The sequence below is a fragment of the Pseudophryne corroboree genome, unplaced genomic scaffold, assembly GCF_028390025.1.
Source record: "Pseudophryne corroboree isolate aPseCor3 unplaced genomic scaffold, aPseCor3.hap2 scaffold_500, whole genome shotgun sequence".
NCBI classification, from domain to species: Eukaryota; Metazoa; Chordata; class Amphibia; order Anura; family Myobatrachidae; genus Pseudophryne; species Pseudophryne corroboree.
The window spans coordinates 42,987-65,302 of record NW_026970106.1 but is presented as its reverse complement, the minus strand read 5'-3'; the positions used below and the strand labels follow the sequence as shown (position 1 = coordinate 65,302).

The 22,316-nt window shown below is 39.5% G+C and overlaps 1 non-coding gene across 1 annotated transcript; it reads right to left on the bottom strand.

Moving 5' to 3' along the window:
- Positions 1-5,688: 5,688 nt before the first annotated feature.
- TRNAN-AUU (transfer RNA asparagine (anticodon AUU)) lies at positions 5,689-5,762 on the bottom strand. Its single transcript has one exon. It is a non-coding gene; the product is annotated as a tRNA-Asn (tRNA).
- Between the last annotated feature and the right edge of the window lie 16,554 nt (positions 5,763-22,316).

Genomic DNA, 22,316 nt, shown 5'->3' with positions numbered 1-22,316 from the left:
ACAATCCTGAATTGCAAACCTTAGGTAGCTTGAGGCAGTGGCTAAATGGGAACATGTAAGTAGGCATCCTTTATGTCTACCAAAACCATGAAATCTCCGTCCTCCGGACTGGAGATCACTGCCCTGAGAAATTCCATCTTGAAATTGAATTTCTTTAGGAAGAAATTGAGGGATTTCAGATTTAAGATTGGTCTGACTGAGCCGTCCGGCTTCGGGACCACGAAGAGGCTTGAATAAAAACCTTCTCCCTGCTGAATAAGGCCAATTTGAACAATCGGTGAGGGGGAACGTCTTGAAACCCCAGTTTGTACCCTTGGGACACTATTTGTAAAACCCACGAGTCCAGGTCCGAATGAATCCAGAACTGACTGAAGAGTTTTAGACGTGCCCCCACTGGTGTGGGCTCCTGCAAGAAAGCCCCAGTGTCATGCAGTGGATTTGGCAGAAGCAGAGGACAATCTCTGGTCCTGCGATCTTGAAGAGGCTACAGACCTCTTCCTTTTCCTTCCTCTACCTGCAAAGAAAGGGGAATCTAAACTTCTTGCATATCTATTGGGCCAAAATGACTGCGGTAGATAATGATGCGTCTTCATCCGTTGACAGGGAACATAGGGCAAGAAGGTTGACTTACCATTGAAATGAGGATGCATCTTGCTGCCTTTCCAATGAAGAAAGTTTAATTTAGTAATAGGTGAAAAACCATCCTTACAAAGGTGTTAATCAGAGACTTGGCTTTGTGGACACTTTTCAGAGAACAAATTTGTTAGCATAAAAATAAAGCCAGAAAATGAAGAGCTGTTTAATCACTCAATTGGATTTTTCTGCCAGCATATTTTTTTTCTCTGCAACCCACTGCTAAATTGTGCTTCCTAGCTGTTTTTATAAAATCACTGAATCAAATCTAACTCTGATTACATCAGAGAAGGCCAGGTACCCTACACCATAACAGGGAGTTTGAAATTTTGACCTGTCTACTTAAAGTTCACCAAAATCTGATAACAAGGTCAATTAGGTCCCTGGGTGGGATTGAACCACCAACCTTATGGTTAATAGCCGTACATACTAACTGATTGCGCCACAGAGACACTTTGCGAAAGTCCATACTGACAAAGGCTAATAAGCATTCATCTAAAACGTTTCCTAGAAAAACTTTAAAAAGTCAATAATCTGGAGAGTTTTTGTAAGATGTTTCTTCCATCAACCAACGAAGAAACACATTGGTACTTTCCCATGATGAGTGAGTGCTTCAGGATCTCTTGCACTTACATGTGCAGCAGAGTACTGCAATGGAAGCATGCTGGGCCCATAACCCAGAGGTAGGCAGATTGAAACTATCCTCTGCTATATGCATTTTTTTTTGTTAATTAAAGTAATCCAAAACTGGGATTGATATTTTGTCTCTTTTATTTTTACTTAAAGTACAATAACTTTTACCATTTTAATTTGTTTTAATAGTATATTGACAGTATTGTTTTCTTTCAAAAATCCACTTCATTTTCTTTACCCTATTATTAAAATGGTAATTGACAAAAACAAACTACATTGTCACCAGAAGAGCAATACAAAATGTACAAGTGATATATTAAAATCATCTTTCCAGCTTGAATTTCAATGATGCATTGGGTCAACAATTTTGTGAGAAACATCTTCACCCTTAAATAAAGATTTTCTTAATTCCTTACCTGTGTGCTAATTAGATATCACCTTGTTTTCACATTAAACAGACTTCCACATGAGAAAGCAGCAAGGATGCAGTGGCGTTAATGTTTCCTGGTGTCAACCTGTATTATTTCAGTAGACATTGAAATGAGGATACATCTTGCTGCCTTTCCAATGAAGCAAGTTTAATTTAGTAATAGGTGAAAAACCATCCCTACAAAGGTGTTAATCAGAGACTTGGCTTTGTGGACACTTTTCAGAGAACAAATTTGTTAGCATAAAAATAAAGCCAGAAAATGAAGAGCTGTTTAATCACGCAATTTGATTTTTTTGCCAGCATATTTCTTTTTCTCTGCATCCCACTGCTAAATTGTGCTTCCTAGATGTTTTTATAAAATCACTGAATCAAATCTAACTCTGATTACATCAGAGAAGGCCAGGTACCCTACACCATAACAGGGGGTATGAAATTTGACTTGTCTACTTAAAGATCACCAAAATCTGATAACAAGGTCAAGTACGTCCCTGGGTGGAATTGAACCACCAACCTTTTGATTAATAGCCGTACACACTAACTGATTGCGCCACAGAGACACTTTGCAAAAGTCCATACTGACAAATGCTAATAAGCATTCATCTAAAACGTTTCCTAGAAAAACTTAAAAAAGTCAATAATCTGGAGAGTTTTTGTAAGATGTTTCTTCTATCAACCAATGAAGAAACACATTGGTACTTTCCCATGACGAGTGAGTGCTTCAGGATCTCTTGCACTTACATGTGCAGCAGAGTACAGCAATGGAAGCATGCTGGGCCCATAACCCAGAGGTAGGCAGATTGAAACTATCCTCTGCTATATGCATTTTTTTGTTTGTTAATTAAAGTAATCCAAAACTGGGATTGATATTTTGGCTCTTTTATTTTTACTTAAAGTACAATAACTTTTACCATTTTAATTTGTTTTAATAGTATATTGACAGTATTGTTTTCTTTCAAAAATCCACTTAATTTTCTTTACCCTATTATTAAAATGGTAATTGACAAAAACAAACTACATTGTCACCAGAAGAGCAATACAAAATGTACAAGTGATATATTAAAATCATCTTTCCAGCTTGAATTTCAATGATGCATTGGGGCAACGATTTTGTGAGAAACATCTTCACCCTTAAATAAAGATTTTCTTAATTCCTTACCTGTGTGCTAATTAGATATCACCTTGTTTTCACATTAAACAGACTTCCACATGAGAAAGCAGCAAGGATGCAGTGGCGTTAATGTTTCCTGGTGTCAACCTGTATTATTTCAGTAGACATTGAAATGAGGATGCATCTTGCTGCCTTTCCAATGAAGCAAGTTTAATTTAGTAATAGGTGAAAAACCATCCTTACAAAGGTGTTAATCAGAGACTTGGCTTTGTGGACACTTTTCAGAGAACAAATTTGTTAGCATAAAAATAAAGCCAGAAAATAAAGAGCTGTTTAATCACTCAATTGGATTTTTCTGCCAGCATATTTTTTTTCTCTGCAAACCACTGCTAAATTGTGCTTCCTAGCTGTTTTTATAAAATCACTGAATCAAATCTAACTCTGATTACATCAGAGAAGGCCAGGTACCCTACACCATAACAGGGGGTTTGAAATTTTGACTTGTCTACTTAAAAATCACCAAAATCTGATAACAAGGTCAATTAGGTCCCTGGGTGGGATTGAACCACCAACCTTTTGGTTAATAGCCGTACATACTAACTGATTGCGCCACAGAGACACTTTGCAAAAGTACATACTGACAAAGGCTAATAAGCATTCATCTAAAACGTTTCCTAGAAAAACTTTAAAAAGTCAATAATCTGGAGAGTTTTTGTAAGATGTTTCTTCCATCAACCAACGAAGAAACACATTGGTACTTTCCCATGATGAGTGAGTGCTTCAGGATCTCTTGCACTTACATGTGCAGCAGAGTACAGCAATGGAAGCATGCTGGGCCCATAACCCAGAGGTAGGCAGATTGAAACTATCTTCTGCTATATGCATTTTTTTTTGTTAATTAAAGTAATCCAAAACTGGGATTGATATTTTGGCTCTTTTATTTTTACTTAAAGTACAACAACTTTTACCATTTTAATTTGTTTTAATAGTATATTGACAGTATTGTTTTCTTTCAAAAATCCACTTCATTTTCTTTACCCTATTATTAAAATGGTAATTGACAAAAACAAACTACATTGTCACCAGAAGAGCAATACAAAATGTACAAGTGATATATTAAAATCATCTTTCCAGCTTGAATTTCAATGATGCATTGGGGCAACGATTTTGTGAGAAACATCTTCACCCTTAAATAAAGATTTTCTTAATTCCTTACCTGTGTGCTAATTAGATATCACCTTGTTTTCATATTAAACAGACTTCCACATGAGAAAGCAGCAAGGATGCAGTGGCGTTAATGTTTCCTGGTGTCAACTTGTATTATTTCAGTAGACATTGAAATGAGGATGCATCTTGCTGCCTTTCCAATGAAGCAAGTTTAATTTAGTAATAGGTGAAAAACCATCCTTACAAAGGTGTTAATCAGAGACTTGGCTTTGTGGACACTTTTCAGAGAACAAATTTGTTAGCATAAAAATAAAGCCAGAAAATGAAGAGCTGTTTAATCACTCAATTGGATTTTTCTGCCAGCATATTTTTTTTCTCTGCAACCCACTGCTAAATTGTGCTTCCTAGCTGTTTTTATAAAATCACTGAATCAAATCTAACTCTGATTACATCAGAGAAGGCCAGGTACCCTACACCGTAACAGGGGGTTTGAAATTTTGACTTGTCTACTTAAAGATCACCAAAATCTGATAACAAGGGAAATTAGGTCCCTGGGTGGGATTGAACCACCAACCTTATGGTTAATAGCCGTACATACTAACTGATTGCGCCACAGAGACATTTTGCAAAAGTCCATACTGACAAAGGCTAATAAGCATTCATCTAAAACGTTTCCTAGAAAAACTTTAAAAAGTCAATAATCTGGAGAGTTTTTGTAAGATGTTTCTTCCATCAACCAACGAAGAAACACATTGGTACTTTCCCATGATGAGTGAGTGCTTCAGGATCTCTTGCACTTACATGTGCAGCAGAGTACTGCAATGGAAGCATGATGGGCCCATAACCCAGAGGTAGGCAGATTGAAACTATCCTCTGCTATATGCATTTTTTTTTGTTAATTAAAGTAATCCAAAACTGGGATTGATATTTTGTCTCTTTTATTTTAACTTAAAGTACAATAACTTTTACCATTTTAATTTGTTTTAATAGTATATTGACAGTATTGTTTTCTTTCAAAAATCCACTTCATTTTCTTTACCCTATTATTAAAATGGTAATTGACAAAAACAAACTACATTGTCACCAGAAGAGCAATACAAAATGTACAAGTGATATATTAAAATCATCTTTCCAGCTTGAATTTCAATGATGCATTGGGTCAACAAATTTGTGAGAAACATCTTCACCCTTAAATAAAGATTTTCTTAATTCCTTACCTGTGTGCTAATTAGATATCACCTTGTTTTCACATTAAACAGACTTCCACATGAGAAAGCAGCAAGGAAGCAGTGGCGTTAATGTTTCTTGGTGTCAACTTGTATTATTTCAGTAGACATTGAAATGAGGATGCATCTTGCTGCCTTTCCAATGAAGCAAGTTTAATTTAGTAATAGGTGAAAAACCATCCTTACAAAGGTGTTAATCAGAGACTTGGCTTTGTGGACACTTTTCAGAGAACAAATTTGTTAGCATAAAAATAAAGCCAGAAAATGAAGAGCTGTTTAATCACTCGATTGGATTTTTCTGCCAGCATATTTTTTTTCTCTGCAACCCACTGCTAAATTGTGCTTCCTAGCTGTTTTTTTTATAAAATCACTGAATCAAATCTAACTCTGATTACATCAGAGAAGGCCATGTACCCTACACCATTAGAGGGGGTTTGAAATTTTGACTTGTCTACTTAAATATCACCAAAATCTGATCACAAGTTTAATTAGGTCCCTGGGTGGGATTGAACCACCAACCTTTCGGTTAATAGCCGAACACACTAACCGATTGCGCCACAGAGACACTTTGCAAAAAGTGCCTACTGACAAAGGCTAATAAGCATTCATCTAAAACGTTTCCTAGAAAAACTTAATAAAGTCAATAATCTGGAGAGTTTTTGTAAGATGTTTCTTCTATCAACCAACGAAGAAACACATTGGTACTTTCCCATGATGAGTGAGTGCTTCAGGATCTCTTGCACTTACATGTGCAGCAGAGTACAGCAATGGAAGCATGCTGGGCCCATAACCCAGAGGTAGGCAGATTGAAACTATCCTCTGCTATATGCATTTTTTTGTTTGTTAATTAAAGTATTCCAAAACTGGGATTGATATTTTGGCTCTTTTATTTTTACTTAAAGTACAATAACTTTTACCATTTTAATTTGTTTTAATAGTATATTGACAGTATTGTTTTCTTTCAAAAATCCACTTCATTTTCTTTACCCTATTATTAAAATGGTAATTGACAAAAACAAACTACATTGTCACCAGAAGAGCAATACAAACTGTACAAGTGATATATTAAAATCATCTTTCCAGCTTGAATTTCAATGATGCATTGGGGCAACGATTTTGTGAGAAACATCTTCACCCTTAAATAAAGATTTTCTTAATTCCTTACCTGTGTGCTAATTAGATATCACCTTGTTTTCACATTAAACAGACTTCCACATGAGAAAGCAGCAAGGATGCAGTGGCGTTAATGTTTCCTGGTGTCAACCTGTATTATTTCAGTAGACATTGAAATGAGGATGCATCTTGCTGCCTTTCCAATGAAGCAAGTTTAATTTAGTAATAGGTGAAAAACCATCCTTACAAAGGTGTTAATCAGAGACTTGGCTTTGTGGACACTTTTCAGAGAACAAATTTGTTAGCATAAAAATAAAGCCAGAAAATAAAGAGCTGTTTAATCACTCAATTGGATTTTTCTGCCAGCATATTTTTTTTCTCTGCAACCCACTGCTAAATTGTGCTTCCTAGCTTTTTTTATAAAATCACTGAATCAAATCTAACTCTGATAACATCAGAGAAGGCCAGGTACCCTACACAATAACAGGGGGTATTCGGTTAACAGCCAAACACACTAACCGATTGCGCCACAGAGACACTTTGCAAAAAGTGCCTACTGACAAAGGCTAATAAGCATACATCTGGAACGTTTCCTAGAAAAACATTAAAAAATCAATAATCTGGAGAGTTTTTGTAAGATGTTTCTTCCATCAACTAACGAATAAACACATTGGTACTTTCCCATGATGAGTGAGTGCTTCAGGATCTCTTGCACTTACATGTGCAGCAGAGTACTGCAATGGAAGCATGCTGGACCCATAACCCAGAGGTAGGCAGATTGAAACTATCCTTTGCTATATGCATTTTTTTTGTTAATTTAAGTAATCAAAACTGGGATTGATATTTTTGCTCTTTTATTTTTACTTAAAGTACAATAACTTTTACCATTTTAATTTGTTTTAATAGTATATTGACAGTATAGTTTTCTTTCAAAAATCCACTTAATTTTCTTTACCCTGTTATTAAAATGGTAATTGACAAAAAAAACTACATTGTCACCAGAAGAGCAATACAAAATGTACAAGTGATATATTAAAATCATCTTTCCAGCTTGAATTTCAATGATGCATTGGGGCAACAATTTTGTGAGAAACATCTTCACCCTTAAATAAAGATGTTTCTTCTATCAACCAACGAAGAAACACATTGGTACTTTCCCATGATGAGTGAGTGCTTCAGGATCTCTTGCACTTACATGTGCAGCAGAGTACAGCAATGGAAGCATGCTGGGCCCATAACCCAGAGGTTGGCAGATTGAAACTATCCTCTGCTATATGCATTTTTTTGTTTGTTAATTAAAGTATTCCAAAACTGGGATTGATATTTTGGCTCTTTTATTTTTACTTAAAGTACAATAACTTTTACCATTTTAATTTGTTTTAATAGTATATTGACAGTATTGTTTTCTTTCAAAAATCCACTTCATTTTCTTTACCCTATTATTAAAATGGTAATTGACAAAAACAAACTACATTGTCACCAGAAGAGCAATACAAACTGTACAAGTGATATATTAAAATCATCTTTCCAGCTTGAATTTCAATGATGCATTGGGGCAACGATTTTGTGAGAAACATCTTCACCCTTAAATAAAGATTTTCTTAATTCCTTACCTGTGTGCTAATTAGATATCACCTTGTTTTCACATTAAACAGACTTCCACATGAGAAAGCAGCAAGGATGCAGTGGCGTTAATGTTTCCTGGTGTCAACCTGTATTATTTCAGTAGACATTGAAATGAGGATGCATCTTGCTGCCTTTCCAATGAAGCAAGTTTAATTTAGTAATAGGTGAAAAACCATCCTTACAAAGGTGTTAATCAGAGACTTGGCTTTGTGGACACTTTTCAGAGAACAAATTTGTTAGCATAAAAATAAAGCCAGAAAATAAAGAGCTGTTTAATCACTCAATTGGATTTTTCTGCCAGCATATTTTTTTTCTCTGCAACCCACTGCTAAATTGTGCTTCCTAGCTTTTTTTATAAAATCACTGAATCAAATCTAACTCTGATAACATCAGAGAAGGCCAGGTACCCTACACAATAACAGGGGGTATGAAATTTGACTTGTCTACTTAAAGTTCACCAAAATCTGATAACAAGGTCAATTAGGTCCCTGGGTGGGATTGAACCACCAACCTTATGGTTAATAGCCGTACATACTAACTGATTGCGCCACAGAGACACTTTGCAAAAGTCCATACTGACAAAGGCTAATAAGCATTCATCTAAAACGTTTCCTAGAAAAACTTTAAAAAGTCAATAATCTGGAGAGTTTTTGTAAGATGTTTCTTCCATCAACCAACGAAGAAACACATTGGTACTTTCCCATGATGAGTGAGTGCTTCAGGATCTCTTGCACTTACATGTGCAGCAGAGTACTGCAATGGAAGCATGCTGGGCCCATAACCCAGAGGTAGGCAGATTGAAACTATCCTCTGCTATATGCATTTTTTTTTGTTAATTAAAGTAATCCAAAACTGGGATTGATATTTTGTCTCTTTTATTTTTACTTAAAGTACAATAACTTTTACCATTTTAATTTGTTTTAATAGTATATTGACAGTATTGTTTTCTTTCAAAAATCCACTTCATTTTCTTTACCCTATTATTAAAATGGTAATTGACAAAAACAAACTACATTGTCACCAGAAGAGCAATACAAAATGTACAAGTGATATATTAAAATCATCTTTCCAGCTTGAATTTCAATGATGCATTGGGTCAACAATTTTGTGAGAAACATCTTCACCCTTAAATAAAGATTTTCTTAATTCCTTACCTGTGTGCTAATTAGATATCACCTTGTTTTCACATTAAACAGACTTCCACATGAGAAAGCAGCAAGGATGCAGTGGCGTTAATGTTTCCTGGTGTCAACCTGTATTATTTCAGTAGACATTGAAATGAGGATACATCTTGCTGCCTTTCCAATGAAGCAAGTTTAATTTAGTAATAGGTGAAAAACCATCCCTACAAAGGTGTTAATCAGAGACTTGGCTTTGTGGACACTTTTCAGAGAACAAATTTGTTAGCATAAAAATAAAGCCAGAAAATGAAGAGCTGTTTAATCACGCAATTTGATTTTTTTGCCAGCATATTTCTTTTTCTCTGCAACCCACTGCTAAATTGTGCTTCCTAGATGTTTTTATAAAATCACTTAATCAAATCTAACTCTGATTACATCAGAGAAGGCCAGGTACCCTACACCATAACAGGGGGTATGAAATTTGACTTGTCTACTTAAAGATCACCAAAATCTGATAACAAGGTCAAGTACGTCCCTGGGTGGGATTGAACCACCAACCTTTTGGTTAATAGCCGTACACACTAACTGATTGCGCCACAGAGACACTTTGCAAAAGTACATACTGACAAATGCTAATAAGCATTCATCTAAAACGTTTCCTAGAAAAACTTAAAAAAGTCAATAATCTGGAGAGTTTTTGTAAGATGTTTCTTCTATCAACCAACGAAGAAACACATTGGTACTTTCCCATGATGAGTGAGTGCTTCAGGATCTCTTGCACTTACATGTGCAGCAGAGTACAGCAATGGAAGCATGCTGGGCCCATAACCCAGAGGTAGGCAGATTGAAACTATCCTCTGCTATATGCATTTTTTTGTTTGTTAATTAAAGTAATCCAAAACTGGGATTGATATTTTGGCTCTTTTATTTTTACTTAAAGTACAATAACTTTTACCATTTTAATTTGTTTTAATAGTATATTGACAGTATTGTTTTCTTTCAAAAATCCACTTAATTTTCTTTACCCTATTATTAAAATGGTAATTGACAAAAACAAACTACATTGTCACCAGAAGAGCAATACAAAATGTACAAGTGATATATTAAAATCATCTTTCCAGCTTGAATTTCAATGATGCATTGGGGCAACGATTTTGTGAGAAACATCTTCACCCTTAAATAAAGATTTTCTTAATTCCTTACCTGTGTGCTAATTAGATATCACCTTGTTTTCACATTAAACAGACTTCCACATGAGAAAGCAGCAAGGATGCAGTGGCGTTAATGTTTCCTGGTGTCAACCTGTATTATTTCAGTAGACATTGAAATGAGGATGCATCTTGCTGCCTTTCCAATGAAGCAAGTTTAATTTAGTAATAGGTGAAAAACCATCCTTACAAAGGTGTTAATCAGAGACTTGGCTTTGTGGACACTTTTCAGAGAACAAATTTGTTAGCATAAAAATAAAGCCAGAAAATAAAGAGCTGTTTAATCACTCAATTGGATTTTTCTGCCAGCATATTTTTTTTCTCTGCAAACCACTGCTAAATTGTGCTTCCTAGCTGTTTTTATAAAATCACTGAATCAAATCTAACTCTGATTACATCAGAGAAGGCCAGGTACCCTACACCATAACAGGGGGTTTGAAATTTTGACTTGTCTACTTAAAAATCACCAAAATCTGATAACAAGGTCAATTAGGTCCCTGGGTGGGATTGAACCACCAACCTTTTGGTTAATAGCCGTACATACTAACTGATTGCGCCACAGAGACACTTTGCAAAAGTACATACTGACAAAGGCTAATAAGCATTCATCTAAAACGTTTCCTAGAAAAACTTTAAAAAGTCAATAATCTGGAGAGTTTTTGTAAGATGTTTCTTCCATCAACCAACGAAGAAACACATTGGTACTTTCCCATGATGAGTGAGTGCTTCAGGATCTCTTGCACTTACATGTGCAGCAGAGTACAGCAATGGAAGCATACTGGGCCCATAACCCAGAGGTAGGCAGATTGAAACTATCTTCTGCTATATGCATTTTTTTTTGTTAATTAAAGTAATCCAAAACTGGGATTGATATTTTGGCTCTTTTATTTTTACTTAAAGTACAATAACTTTTACCATTTTAATTTGTTTTAATAGTATATTGACAGTATTATTTTCTTTCAAAAATCCACTTCATTTTCTTTACCCTATTATTAAAATGGTAATTGACAAAAACAAACTACATTGTCACCAGAAGAGCAATACAAAATGTACAAGTGATATATTAAAATCATCTTTCCAGCTTGAATTTCAATGATGCATTGGGGCAACGATTTTGTGAGAAACATCTTCACCCTTAAATAAAGATTTTCTTAATTCCTTACCTGTGTGCTAATTAGATATCACCTTGTTTTCATATTAAACAGACTTCCACATGAGAAAGCAGCAAGGATGCAGTGGCGTTAATGTTTCCTGGTGTCAACTTGTATTATTTCAGTAGACATTGAAATGAGGATGCATCTTGCTGCCTTTCCAATGAAGCAAGTTTAATTTAGTAATAGGTGAAAAACCATCCTTACAAAGGTGTTAATCAGAGACTTGGCTTTGTGGACACTTTTCAGAGAACAAATTTGTTAGCATAAAAATAAAGCCAGAAAATGAAGAGCTGTTTAATCACTCAATTGGATTTTTCTGCCAGCATATTTTTTTTCTCTGCAACCCACTGCTAAATTGTGCTTCCTAGCTGTTTTTATAAAATCACTGAATCAAATCTAACTCTGATTACATCAGAGAAGGCCAGGTACCCTACACCGTAACAGGGGGTTTGAAATTTTGACTTGTCTACTTAAAGATCACCAAAATCTGATAACAAGGGAAATTAGGTCCTGGGTGGGATTGAACCACCAACCTTTTGGTTAATAGCCGTACACACTAACTGATTGCGCCACAGAGACACTTTGCAAACAGTACATACTGACAAAGGCTAATAAGCATTCATCTAAAACGTTTCCTAGAAAAACTTAATAAAGTCAATAATCTGGAGAGTTTTTGTAAGATGTTTCTTCTATCAACCAACGAAGAAACACATTGGTACTTTCCCATGATGAGTGAGTGCTTCAGGATCTCTTGCACTTACATGTGCAGCAGAGTACAGCAATGGAAGCATGCTGGGCCCATAACCCAGAGGTAGGCAGATTGAAACTATCCTCTGCTATATGCATTTTTTTGTTTGTTAATTAAAGTATTCCAAAACTGGGATTGATATTTTGGCTCTTTTATTTTTACTTTAAGTACAATAACTTTTACCATTTTAATTTGTTTTAATAGTATATTGACAGTATTGTTTTCTTTCAAAAATCCACTTCATTTTCTTTACCCTATTATTAAAATGGTAATTGACAAAAACAAACTACATTGTCACCAGAAGAGCAATACAAAATGTACAAGTGATATATTAAAATCATCTTTCCAGCTTGAATTTCAATGATGCATTGGGGCAACGATTTTGTGAGAAACATCTTCACCCTTAAATAAAGATTTTCTTAATTCCTTACCTGTGTGCTAATTAGATATCACCTTGATTTCATATTAAACAGACTTCCACATGAGAAAGCAGCAAGGATGCAGTGGCGTTAATGTTTCCTGGTGTCAACTTGTATTATTTCAGTAGACATTGAAATGAGGATGCATCTTGCTGTCTTTCCAATGAAGCAAGTTTAATTTAGTAATAGGTGAAAAACCATCCTTACAAAGGTGTTAATCAGAGACTTGGCTTTGTGGACACTTTTCAGAGAACAAATTTGTTAGCATAAAAATAAAGCCAGAAAATGAAGAGCTGTTTAATCACTCAATTGGATTTTTCTGCCAGCATATTTTTTTTCTCTGCAACCCACTGCTAAATTGTGCTTCCTAGCTGTTTTTATAAAATCACTGAATCAAATCTAACTCTGATTACATCAGAGAAGGCCAGGTACCCTACACCGTAACAGGGGGTTTGAAATTTTGACTTGTCTACTTAAAGATCACCAAAATCTGATAACAAGGGAAATTAGGTCCCTGGGTGGGATTGAACCACCAACCTTTCGGTTAATAGCCAAACACACTAACCGATTGCGCCACAGAGACACTTTGCAAAAAGTGCCTACTGACAAAGGCTAATAAGCATACATCTGGAACGTTTCCTAGAAAAACATTAAAAAATCAATAATCTGGAGAGTTTTTGTAAGATGTTTCTTCCATCAACTAACGAATAAACACATTGGTACTTTCCCATGATGAGTGAGTGCTTCAGGATCTCTTGCACTTACATGTGCAGCAGAGTACTGCAATGGAAGCATGCTGGACCCATAACCCAGAGGTAGGCAGATTGAAACTATCCTTTGCTATATGCATTTTTTTTGTTAATTTAAGTAATCAAAACTGGGATTGATATTTTTGCTCTTTTATTTTTACTTTAAGTACAATAACTTTTACCATTTTAATTTGTTTTAATAGTATATTGACAGTATAGTTTTCTTTCAAAAATCCACTTAATTTTCTTTACCCTGTTATTAAAATGGTAATTGACAAAAAAAACTACATTGTCACCAGAAGAGCAATACAAAATGTACAAGTGATATATTAAAATCATCTTTCCAGCTTGAATTTCAATGATGCATTGGGGCAACGATTTTGTGAGAAACATCTTCACCCTTAAATAAAGATTTTCGTAATTCCTTACCTGTGTGCTAATTAGATATCACCTTGTTTTCACATTAAACAGACTTCCACATGAGAAAGCAGCAAGGATGCAGTGGCGTTAATGTTTCCTGGTGTCAACCTGTATTATTTCAGTAGACATTGAAATGAGGATGCATCTTGCTGCCTTTCCAATGAAGCAAGTTTAATTTAGTAATAGGTGAAAAACCATCCCTACAAAGGTGTTAATCAGAGACTTGGCTTTGTGGACACTTTTCAGAGAACAAATTTGTTAGCATAAAAATAAAGCAAGAAAATTAAGAGCTGTTTAATCACTCAATTGGATTTTCTGCCAGCATATTTTTTTTCTCTGCAAACCACTGCTAAATTGTGCTTCCTAGCTGTTTTTATAAAATCACTGAATCAAATCTAACTCTGATTACATCAGAGAAGGCCAGGTACCCTACACAATAAGAGGGGGTTTGAAATTTTGACTTGTCTTCTTAAATATCACCAAAATCTGATAACAAGGTCAATTACGTCCCTGGGTGGGATTGAACCACCAACCTTTTGGTTAATAGCCGTACACACTAACTGATTGCGCCACAGAGACACTTTGCAAACAGTACATACTGACAAAGGCTAATAAGCATTCATCTAAAACGTTTCCTAGAAAAACTTAATAAAGTCAATAATCTGGAGAGTTTTTGTAAGATGTTTCTTCTATCAACCAACGAAGAAACACATTGGTACTTTCCCATGATGAGTGAGTGCTTCAGGATCTCTTGCACTTACATGTGCAGCAGAGTACAGCAATGGAAGCATGCTGGGCCCATAACCCAGAGGTAGGCAGATTGAAACTATCCTCTGCTATATGCATTTTTTTGTTTGTTAATTAAAGTATTCCAAAACTGGGATTGATATTTTGGCTCTTTTATTTTTACTTTAAGTACAATAACTTTTACCATTTTAATTTGTTTTAATAGTATATTGACAGTATTGTTTTCTTTCAAAAATCCACTTCATTTTCTTTACCCTATTATTAAAATGGTAATTGACAAAAACAAACTACATTGTCACCAGAAGAGCAATACAAAATGTACAAGTGATATATTAAAATCATCTTTCCAGCTTGAATTTCAATGATGCATTGGGGCAACGATTTTGTGAGAAACATCTTCACCCTTAAATAAAGATTTTCTTAATTCCTTACCTGTGTGCTAATTAGATATCACCTTGTTTTCACATTAAACAGACTTCCACATGAGAAAGCAGCAAGGATGCAGTGGCGTTAATGTTTCCTGGTGTCAACCTGTATTATTTCAGTAGACATTGAAATGAGGATGCATCTTGCTGCCTTTCCAATGAAGCAAGTTTAATTTAGTAATAGGTGAAAAACCATCCTTACAAAGGTGTTAATCAGAGACTTGGCTTTGTGGACACTTTTCAGAGAACAAATTTGTTAGCATAAAAATAAAGCCAGAAAATAAAGAGCTGTTTAATCACTCAATTGGATTTTTCTGCCAGCATATTTTTTTTCTCTGCAACCCACTGCTAAATTGTGCTTCCTAGCTTTTTTTATAAAATCACTGAATCAAATCTAACTCTGATAACATCAGAGAAGGCCAGGTACCCTACACAATAACAGGGGGTATGAAATTTGACTTGTCTACTTAAAGATCACCAAAATCTGATAACAAGTGAAATTAGGTCCCTGGGTGGGATTGAACCACCAACCTTATGGTTAATAGCCGTACATACTAACTGATTGCGCCACAGAGACATTTTGCAAAAGTCCATACTGACAAAGGCTAATAAGCATTCATCTAAAACGTCCAAGGAAGATGGTCAAGTCAGGAAAGTTGTCTCCACATAAATGTTCTGGAGTTAAGGGCCATTTAATAACTGCAGACACAGTACACACTGGGACGGGTGCCCAGCATCCTCAACAGACTAAGAGAAAAGGATTTACCGGTAGGTATTAAAATCCTAGTTTCTCTAACGTCCTAGAGGATGCTGGGGACTCCGTAAGGACCATGGGGATAGACGGGCTCCACAGAGTTCATGATCTTCACTGAGGTAGCGCACAGCACTGCAGCTGTGCGCCATTGCTCCCATACACCTCACATACTCCGGTCACTGTAAGGGTGCAGGGCGCAGGGGGGGCGCCCTGGGCAGCAATATAAACCTCTTTTTGGCAAAAATATAACATATATACAGCTGGGCACTGTATATATGTATGAGCCCCCACCAATTTTACAGTTTAAGCGGGACAGAAGCCCGCCGCCGAGGGGGCGGGGCTTCTCCCTCAGCACTCACCAGCGCCATTTTTTCTCCTCAGCACCGCTGAGAGGAAGCTCCCCGGACTCTCCCCTGCTTATACCACGGTAGAGAAGAGGGTTGAAAAGAGAGGGGGGGCACATAATTCGGCGCAAATTACATACAGCAGCGCTACTGGACAAACATTAAGTTACTGTGTTATTCCTGGGTTATATAGCGCTGGGGAGTGTGCTGGCATACTCTCTCTCTGTCTCTCCAAAGGGCCTTGTGGGGAAACTGTCTTCAGAAAAAGTATTCCCTGTGTGTGTGGTGTGTCGGTACACATGTGTCGACATGTCTGAGGAAGAAGGCTATATTAGAGAGGAGCGGGAGCAAATTAATGTGGTGTCTCCGCTGACACCTGATTGGATGGATATGTGGAATGTTTTAAATGCTAGTGTAAACTCATTGTACAAAAGATTAGACAAGGCTGAAGCTTTGGGACAGTCAGGGACTCAACCCATGCCTGATCCTATGTTGCAGGGACTGTCAGGGTCTCATAAGCGCCCACTATCCCAGATTGTTGACACAGATACCGACACGGATTCTGACTCCAGTGTCGATTACGATGATGCAAAGTTACAGCCAAAATTGGCAAAATCCATTCGATATATGATTATGGCAATAAAAGATGTTTTGCACATCACAGAGGAACCCCCTGTCCCTGACAAGAGGGTACATATGTACAAGGGAAAGAAGCCTGAGGTAACCTTTGAGGGGGTCACACGAGCTGAACGAGTTATGTGAAAAAGCTTGGGAATCTCCAGATAAAAGACTGCAGATTTCCAAAAGGATTCTTATGGCGTATCCTTTTCCATCAACGGATAGGTTACGATGGAAATCCTCCCGTAGGATGGACAAAGCATTAACACGCACAGCTACAGTTGGAAAATCAAATTTTTTACCTTATGTTCCCTCACAGCATAAGAAAGCTCCGCATTATCAAATGCAGTCCTTTCGGTCACAAAGAAACAAGAAAGTGCGAGGTGCGTCCTTTCTTGCCAGAGGTAGGGGCAGAGGAATAAAGCTGCACAACACAGCTAGTTCCCAGGAACAGAAGTCCTCCCCGGCCTCTACAAAATCTACCTCATGACGCTGGGGCTCCACTGGCAGAGTCCGGCCCATGTGATGTCATGCAGCTGCTCTGACCACGCCTCCTGTTTCTCCGTTGCCGACCCCATTTTGAAACCGTGCCCCCGCACCGCTCCATCTCCGACTTGGAAATGGAGTGTTGTTGACCCCCCTCCCCCCCCCCCCTTCACCGATTCACAGGCAGAGGTGATCGCATTATCTGCGGGGTGCCGCAGAAAATGCAGGCGGATGCGTATGCTCTTAGCAGTTTTTGCAGTTGGATTGCGATCCAACCTGAATCAGGCCCCATTACCTATCACAATGCACTGCGGGTAGTACAAAATGGGGTTAATATAGGAGAAAAACCCCCAGAGCTGTGCTCCTTAACTGTCCCTGGTGGCTAGTGGAGCGGCTGCCCAGTAATCAGTGTCCACGCCAGTGCGCACACGGCCCGCCCCCATCAGCGGCCTCGTGATCCCGGAGGGCGGTGTGTGTGTGACTGACCTTAGGAAGAAACCGGAGCCTCCGCTGCAGTGACCCAGCAACCGGGGCACGGGAGTATACTGCGCCACTGGGAGTGATGGAGCTGCAGTAAAGAGGTCTATTAGACCTAGCCTGCTGCAGCCCTTGTAGATTCTTATAAAAAAAGTTATTCTTTTCTTGCCAAAATTAATAGCTAAGAATAGGCTGCCTGAGGCAGCCCCCTGTTAAGTGGCCTGCTACTGAAGGCACCAACTACAAACTGAGCTCCCTGTTCATGGAAGCGAGGTTATAGAGGAGGGGGCGCTGAGCATCTTGGGAACAGTCAAAAGCTTTGAGCCTGTGGGTGCCTCAGATCAAGATCCTACTCTGGTGTACATACAATGTGAATCCTTGTGGAGTCCAGTGTACCCCACAGAAGAAATGAATGCGTCACACCCATTGGCAGCAACATTAGAATAGCTGCTGATGGGCACAATTGAGAAAGGAAGGGGGGAAAACATTTGAATCCAGCACATATATGTAATTTGAATATGTAATTTGTACCTTCCTACTTTAAAATGTAATGGAAGAAACTCACCCTGTGAGAACTATCTTCATGATCAAGAGATCTCATATGCAAGATAAGTATGTGTTGGGATAGGGCTGTGGAGGGCGGCTGCTCGGGCACACCCCTGTCAAGTTAAGGAGATTCAACTGAGGAAGCACAAGGGAACTCTCATCTGGGAACAACAACTGCAGGGAGAACACATTTTCAGACGAATGTGGGAGGGCAGAAGGCTGCCTAATACTGAAGCACCCCCTAACAACAAACCAAATGCAACAACTACTGCAAGCATTCCTGGGGGAAGGCCTGCAGCAGATGGATTTGCATATAGTGATGTCATCCAAGCAGTGGGCATAGTTGGCTGCAACCCTCGTCTGCATATGAAAAGAGAAAAGGGTCACGCAGGGCATGGCGGCCTTTGTGGGGTTGCGCTTGGATGACCCCTAAATCGCTTTATACACCACCACCCCCCATCAGTGTGGGCTCATGTTGGCCATGCCCCAGCCCCTGAAGCATTCAAGCTGATTTCTTGCAGCAGCTGGACCCAGAAACAGCTCCAGAGTTGCTCTACAAGACAAGTAAAAGGGTGTGAGCCCTGCAGCACCACCTGTAGTTTGCATACACACATATATAGGACAGCATCTCTTATATGCCCCAGGGTCAATAAAATAGTATCCTTATCTAGGGTATCCATCCCCTCAGATAAGGTATCCGTCCATGCCGCTACAGCACTACACACCCAGGCCGACGCAATTGCCGGTCTGAGTAAGGTACCTGAATGTGTATAAATGGACTTCAGGGTAATCTCCTGTTTGCGGTCAGCAGACTCTTTGAGGGTAGCCGTATACTGGGACGGGAGGGCTACCTTCTTGGATAAGCGTGTTAATGCTTTGTCCACCCTAGGGGAGGATTCCCATCGTAACCTATCCATTGATGGGAAAGGATACGCCATAAGAATCCTTTTGGAAATCTGCAGTCTTTTATCTGGAGATTCCCAAGCTTTTTCACTTAACTCGTTCAGCTCGTGTGAACCCCTCAAAGGTTACCTCAGGCTTTTTCACCTTGTACATATGTACCCTCTTGTCAGGGACAGGGGGTTCCTCTCTGATGTGCAAAACATCTTTTATTGCCATAATCATATATCGAATGGATTTTGCCAATTTTGGCTGTAACTTTGCATCATCGTAATCGACACTGGAGTCAGAATCCGTGTCTGTATCTGTGTCAACAATCTGGGATAGTGGGCGCTTATGAGACCCTGACAGTCCCTGCAACATAGGATCAGGCATGGGTTGAGACCCTGACTGTCCCAAAGCTTCAGCCTTGTCTAATCTTTTGTGCAATGAGTTTACACTAGCATTTAAAACATTCCACATATCCATCCAATCAGCTGTCGGCGGAGACACCACATTCATTTGCTCCTGCTCCTCTCTAATATAGCCTTCTTCCTCAGACATGTCGACACACGTGTACCGACACACCACACACACAGGGAATGCTTTTTCTGAAGACAGTTTCCCCACAAGGCCCTTTGGAGAGACAGAGAGAGAGTATGCCAGCACACACCCCAGCGCTATATAACCCAGGAATACACAGTAACTTAATGTTTGCCCAGTAGTACTGCAGCATGTAATTTGCGCCAAATTATGTGCCCCCCCCCCTCTTTTCAACTCTCTTGTCTACCGTGGTATAAGCAGGGGAGAGTCCGGGGAGCTTCCTCTCAGCGGTGCTGTGAAGAAAAAATGGCGCTGGTGAGTGCTGAGGGAGAAGCCCCGCACCCTCGGCGGCAGGCTTCTGTCCCGCTTAAACTGTAAAATTGGCGGGGGCTCATACATATATACAGTGCCCGGCTGTATATGTGTTATATTTTTGCCAAAAAGAGGTTTATATTGCTGCCCAGGGTGCCCCCCCCCCCCTGCGCCCTGCACCCTTACAGTGACCGGAGTGTGTGAGGTGTATGGGAGCAATGGCGCACAGCTGCAGTGCTGTGCGTTACTTCAGTGAAGATCATGAAGTCTTCTGCCGCCTCTGAAGTCTTCTTTTCTTCTCATACTCACCCGGCTTCTATCTTCCGGCTCTGCAAGGGGGACGGAGGCGCGGCTCTGGGACGGACGGCGAGGGTGAGATCCTGCGTACCAATCCCTCTGGAGCTAATGGTGTCCAGTAGCCTAAGAAGCAGGACCTTGCAACTCAGAGAGTAGGGCTGCTTCTCTCCCCTCAGTCCCTCGATGAGGGAGTCTGTTGCCAGCAGTGCTCCCTGAAAATTAAAAACCTAACAAAATACTTCCTGTCAGAAAGCTCAGGAGAGCTCCTGAAAAGCACCCAGTCTCCACTGGGCACAGTATCAAACTGAGGTCTGGAGGAGGGGCATAGAGGGAGGAGCCAGTGCACACCCAGAACTAAAGTCTTTCTTAAAGTACCCATGTCTCCTGCGGAGCCTATCTATCCCCATGGTCCTTACGGAGTCCCCAGCATCCTCTAGGACGTTAGAGAAAATAGGATTTTAATACCTGCCGGTAAATCCTTTTCTCTTAGTCCGTAGAGGATGCTGGGCACCCGTCCCAGTGCGTACTGTGTCTGCAGTTATTAAATGGCCCTTAACTCCAGAACATTTATGTGGAGATGAAAACATCCAAGGAAGACTTGACCATCTTCCTTGGATGTTTTCCCCCTGTGTGACTGCTCCCCAGCCTCGAAGGGTTGCATCCATGGTCCCTAGGATCCAGTCCTGGATCCCGAACCATCGCCCCTCTAGGAGGTGAGAACTGTGCAGCCACCAATGGAGTGAGATTCTGGTCTTGGAAGACAGGATTATCCTCCGGTGCATGTGTAGGTGGGATCCGGACCACTTGTCCAACAGGTCCCACTGGAACACTCTGGCATGGAACCTGCCAAACTGAATGGCCTCGTAGGCCGCAACCATCTTCCCCAGCAACAGAATGCATTGATGGATTAACACTCTTGCTGGTTTCAGAATTTGTTTGACCAGACTCTGGAACTCCATAGCCTTTCCACTGGAAGAAAGCCTCTTCTGTGTCCAGTATTACTCCCAGAAACAACAACCGCGTCATTGGGACCAACTGCGATTTTGGCAAGTTTAGGAGCCAACCATGTTGTTGAAGAACTGTCAGGGAGAGTAGATGTTTTGCACCAACTGGTCCCTGGATCTCGCCTTTATCAGGAGATCATCCAAGTACGGCATAATTGTGACTCCTTGCTTGCGAAGGAGAACCATCATTTCCACCATCACCCTGGTGAAAATCCTCGGAGCCGTGGACAGACCAAACGGCAACGTCTGAAATTGGTAATGACAATCCTGAATTGCAAACCTCAGGTAGCTTGATGCAGTGGCTAAACGGGAACATGTAATTAGGCATCCTTATGTCTACCAAAACCATGAAATCTCCTTCCTCCGGACTGGAGATCCCTACCCTGAGAGATTCCATCTTGAAATTGAATTTCTTTAGGTAGAAATTGAGGGATTTCAGATTTAAGATTGGTCTGACTGAGCCGTCCGGCTTCGGGAGCACGAAGAGGCTTGAATAAAAACCTTCTCCCTGCTGACTAAGGCCGATTTGAACAATCGGTGAGGGGGAACGTCTTGAAACCCCAGTTTGTACCCTTGTGACACTATTTGTAAAACACACGAGTCCAGGTCCAAATTAATCCAGAACTGACTGAAGTGTTTTAGACGTGCCCCCACTGGTGTGGGCTCCTGCAAGAGAGCCCCAGCGTCATGCAGTGGATTTGGCAGAAGCAGAGGACGATCTCTGCTCCTGCGATCTTGAAGAGGCTACAGACCTCTTCCCTCTTCTCCTTCCTCTACCTGCAAAGAAAGGGGAATCTTAACTTCTTGCATATCAATTGGGACAAAATGACTGCGTTAGACAATGATGCGTCTTCATCCGTTGAGAGGGAACATAGGGCAAGAAGGTTGACTTACCTGCGGGAGCTGCCGAGATCAAATTAACTAAATGGTTGAAAATCTCTGTGCTACAGTATCCCCCTCACCGATTGTTCAAATCAGCCTTAGTCAGCAGGGAGAAGGTTTTTATTCAAGCCTCTTCGTGGTCCCGAAGCCGGATGGCTCAGTCAGACCAATCTTAAATCTGAAATCCCTTAATTTCTACCTAAAGAAATTCAATTTCAAGATGGAATCTCTCAGGGTAGTGATCTCC